The sequence below is a fragment of the Salvelinus sp. IW2-2015 genome, unplaced genomic scaffold (assembly GCF_002910315.2).
Source record: "Salvelinus sp. IW2-2015 unplaced genomic scaffold, ASM291031v2 Un_scaffold2565, whole genome shotgun sequence".
In the NCBI taxonomy this organism is placed as follows: Eukaryota; Metazoa; Chordata; class Actinopteri; order Salmoniformes; family Salmonidae; genus Salvelinus; species Salvelinus sp. IW2-2015.
The window spans coordinates 173,579-178,726 of NW_019943876.1; the positions used below are offsets into that span (position 1 = coordinate 173,579).

The 5,148-nt window shown below is 45.3% G+C and overlaps 1 pseudogene; it reads left to right on the forward strand.

The window, feature by feature from the left end:
• Positions 1 to 417: 417 nt before the first annotated feature.
• The window catches only part of LOC112074298 (solute carrier organic anion transporter family member 2A1-like), a 48,125-nt pseudogene continuing 43,394 nt past the window's right edge, over positions 418 to 5,148 (forward strand).

Genomic DNA, 5,148 nt, shown 5'->3' on the forward strand with positions numbered 1-5,148 from the left:
GAAAGAGTAGTTTGTGTAGATCATTGAAAAATATAAAGACACTTAAATCCATTTTAATACCACTTTGTAACACAATAAAATGTGAAGATTAGGTATGATACCCACTGTAGTTAAGAGACTTGTAAGCCTATGGAAACACTCGCCTTGAGACATGACCCTATACTATTTTAACTACGGCAATCTCCCGGGGCTAACTAAAAACACCTTAGCTTAACACAGGCAGGTTGTAATCACTTCTCTCTCATAGATATAAAAAGTTAAGTTTGTCAGAGTTATTTAGCAAAAAAACAAGAGGAGAGATTGTATTAATTTAGTTAATAACAGACACTTGAACACGATCCAGCTGGTCTCTTCTTTGAGGTGTTAGTACTGCAGCTAAGGACAGGCTCAACACAAACTGTAGTATTACAGTAGGACATGGTGTTAAGACTCTCTCTTTTCTCCTCAGCCATCCTGTTTGCTGTGTCTGTGTTTGGACCTGCCTTCGGCTTCCTGCTGGGCTCCGTCATGCTGAGGATCTATGTGGACGTGGACAAACCGACGCTCATGTAGGGGGGGCGGGGGGGGGGGGGGCCCGGGCGTGTACTGGGTTTGGCTTGTTAGCATGGTGCACCCAGAAGCCGGCTAGGGTCATACCGGTTCATCGGGAGGGTTGGGCTATAGTTGGTGGACAAACCGGCTCAGGTTGATACTGGGTTTGGGTTGTTACATGGGGACAGAACCGCTCAGTGAGGGTACTGGGTTTGGGTTGTTACATGGTGGACAGAACCGGTTCAGGTTAATACTGGGTTTGGGTGTGTTACATGGGGACAGAACCGGCTCAGGTTATACTGGGTTTGGGATGTTACATGGTGGACAGAACCGCGCTCAGGTTGATATGGGTTTGGGCATTTATGTTTCACGGTTGATACGGGTTGTTATATGGTGGACAGAACCGGCTCAGGTTGATACTGGGTTGGGTTGTTACATGGTGGACAGAACGGCTCAGGTTGATACTGGGTTTGGGTTCGCGCGGTCACCCCTCACATACCGTGCATCCGACCGGCCCTCAGCTTAGCATACTGCCGAGTCTCTGGTTGTTCACTAATGCTTGGACAGGAACCGGCCCTCAGGTTAATCTGGGTTGCGGCTTCGCTACATAAGTGGCGGCACAACCGCCTACAGGGTTTGATTACTGGGCTGGCGGATCAGTTCCATGCAGTGGACAGCAGCAATCCGGCTCATCAGTCCTGATAGCTGGGGTTTGGCCATCGTTCCGTACTCGCTCACAATGTGTATGGTGCGCACCGACGGCTCCATGGGTTACACTTCAATATGCGCCGTTTGGGCTTCGCATTTACACATAGTGCGTGGACAGAACCGGCTCAGTGTATACTAGGGTGTTGGGTTGTATACAGGTGGGACAGAACCGGTTCAGGTTAGATACTGGGTTTGCGGTTGTTCACATGGTGGGACAGAACCGGCTCAGGTTGATACTGGCTTGGTTGTTACATGGTGGCCAGACACACCGCGCGCCCTCATCATACTGCGGTTTGGGGGTACAGTGGACAGAAACCGGTAGCCCTCCTATCACGTAGCGTGCGATACTGGTTTTGGTGTACATGCTTCGGGCTGAATCCAGATCCGCGCTCACGCGTAGGCTACTGCGCCCGTTTGCCGGTTGTTACACTGAGCTGGACACGAACCGCTCAGCGTCTATAATGCGGTCTGGGTTGTTACATGGGGACAGAACCGGCTCAGGTGATACTGGGTTTGGGTGTTACATGGTGACAGAACCGGCTCAGGTTAATACTGGGTTTGCGTTGTTACATGGTGGACAGAACCGGCTCAGGTTATACTGGTTTGGGTTGTTACATGGTGACAGAACCGGCTCAGGTTGATACTGGGTTGGGTGTTACATGTGACAGAACGGCGGTTCAGGTTGATACTGGTTTGGGTTGTTACATGGTGGACAGAACCGGCTTCAGGTTATACTGGGTTTGGGTGTTACATGTGTGGACCAGAACGGCTCAGGTTGATACTGGGTTTTTGGTTGTTACATGTGGACAGAACCCGTCAGGGTTGGCATACTGGGTTTGGGTTGTTATATGGTGGACAGAACCGGTTCAGGTTGATACTGGGTTTGGGTTGTTACATGGTGGACAGAACCGGCTCATGGTAGTTTGTAAAGCCTTACACCTTACATCTGTAATGTTGTTGATCCCATCCTCAGTTTTCTCCTATCACAGACATTAAACTCTGTAACTGTTTTAAAGTCACCATTGGCCTCATGGTGAAATCCCTGAGCGGTTTCCTTCCTCTCCGGCAACTGAGTTAGGAAGGACGCCTGTATCTTTGTGGTGGCTGGGTGTATCGATACACCATCCAAAGTGTAATTAATAATTTCACCACGCTCAAAGGGGGATATTCAATGTCTGCTCACCCATCTACCAATAGGTGCCCTTTGCGAGGCATTGGAAAACCTCCCTGGTCTTTATGGTTGAATCTGTGCTTGAAATTCACTGCTGGACTGAGGGACCTTACAGATACTTGTATGTGTGGGGTACAGAGACGAGGAAGTCATTTAAAAATCATGTTAAACACTATTATTGCACACAGAGTCCATGCAACTTATGCGACTTGTTAAGCACATTTTTTACACCTAAACTTATTTAGGCATGCCATAAAAAAGGGGTTGAATTTGAATTTAAAAAAACATAATTCCACTTTGACATTATTGGGTTATTGTGTGTAGACCAGTGACACAATCTCAATTTAACCCATTTTAAATTCAGGCTGTAACAACAAAATGTGGGGGAAATCAAGGGGTGTAAATACAATGTATTATTGGCTATATAGTGTTATAACGATGTGCAAATAGTTAAAGAAGAAAAAGGAAAAATAAATAAGCATAAATATAGGTTGTATTTACAATGGTGTTTGTTCTTCACTGGTTGCCCTTTTCTTGTGGCAACAGGTCACATATCTTGCTGCTGTGATGGAACACTGTGTTATTTCACCTAATAGATATGGGGGTTCATCAAGATTGGATATGTTTTCAAATTCTTTGTGGGACTGTGTAATCTGAGGAAAACATGTGTCTCTAATATGGTCATACATTTGGCAGGAGGTTAGGAAGTGCAGCTCAGTTTCCACCTCATTGCCAGGTCTGCCTAAGGTGGCCTCTCAATAGCAAGGCTATGCTCAATGAATCTGTACATAGTGAAAGCTTTCCTTAAGTTTGGGTCAGTCACAGTGGTCAGGTATTCTGCCACTGTGTACCCCTCTGTTTAGGGCCAAATAACATTCCAGTTTGCTCATTTTTTTTGTTGTGGATTCTTTCCAATGTATCAACTAATTATCTTTTTGTTTTCTCATGAAAATTCTCATTGTGTTGCTTTTCTGGGGCTCTGTGGGGTCTGTTTGTGAACAGAGCCCCAGAACCAGCTGGCTGAGGGGACTCTTCTCCAGGTTCATCTGTAGTTGAGGGCTTTGTTATATAAGCTTTGAGAATCACTTCCTTTAATTAAGGTGGTTGTAGAATTTAATTGCTCTTTTCTGGATTTTGATAATTTGAGTGAATCGTCCTAATTCTGCTCTGCATGCATTATTTGGACTTTTAAGTCGTACGCAGAGGTTATTTTTGCAGAACTCTGCATGCAGTCTCAATTTGGTGTTTGTCCCATTTTGTGAATTCTAGGTTGTTGACTGAAGTATTCTTAGCCAGATCCTACTTGGGATGTTTTATGTTCCTTTGATGGCATAGAAGGCCCTTCTTGCCTTGTCTCTTAGATCGTTTATAGCCTTGTGGAAGTTACCTGTGGTGCTGATGTTTATGCCAAGTTGGGTATAGTTTGTGTGCTCTAGGGCAACAAGGTCTAGGTGGAATTTTTATTTGTGGTCCTGGCAACTGGACTTCTTTTGTAACACTTTGTGTTATAACTGTCAGGGCCAAGGTCTGGCAGAATATCTAGGTGCTGCTGTAGGGCCTCCTTGGTTGGGGACAGAAACAACAGATCATCAGCGAACTGTAGACATTTGACTTTATAGTCTAGTAGGCTGAGGCCAGATGCTTCAGACTGTTCTAGCGCTTTCTCTCTCGTAGACTTTATTGACACAGCAAGTTAAATTACTTCCATTGTCAAAGTATACATATAACAACAATGGTGGGACCAACAGCAATCAATAATAATAGTAGTGGAAATGTGATTACCAGTAACAGAAACAACAATATTAATGAGAATAATACATCAAATATATAGTAGTTGGGCAGTCTCAACATGACTGAGAAGTCACATGACATGTTACGTTCCCCGTCAAGAAAACCAAAAATGCCGCTCAAACAGACGGGGAAACTAACAAAGAGTCATTGACAACAACCAAAACAGGTGGGGTTAAACAAAATTATAAAACATTCATGCGGGTGTCCACTAAAAGTGAACTAGCAACAACAACTAGAACGTAAAAGACACCCACTATGAGACCCACTAAGAGGCAAACAAAAGGAAAAACCCCACACCAAACTTCAAAACAGGAAGCAAAACAAAAACAGGGAAGATCAGATAAAGGATTGTTTGTCTAGAAATCAAATAGGAGGTGCCAACTAAAAGAGTTAACCCTCCACATCTCTCAAGACAACTGGAGCACTGGGCCAGCCACTCTTAAATATCACCTGGGCCAGCCACTCTTAAATATCACCTGGGGCCAGCCACTCTTAAATATCACCTGGGGCCAGCCACTCTTAAATATCACCTGCAACCCATGACGCAGCCTGCCTTACCGCTCCTTCTCTTCCTTTCCAGACCATTTCCCGGAGAAACCTTCTCCCTTACTCACCGCTCGCTCTATCAACTCATCTTGCCGCTGGCTACGTCCCTTACGGTCCTTCAAAAGAGCGAGAGTTGCACCCTCTGAAAAAACCTAACCTCGATCCCCCGATGGTCAAACAACTACAGACCAGTATCCTTCTTCTTTTCCTCCTCCAAAACTTCTGAACGTCGCCGTCCTTGCCACTCCTTCCTGCTATCTCTCTCAGAATGGACTTCTTGATCCAAATCAGTCAGGTTCAATGACTAGTCATTCAACTGAGACTGCCTCTTCTCTGTGTCACGACGTCCGCACTGCTAAACTAACTTCTCCTCCTCTGCTCTCATCCTTCTAGACTATCGC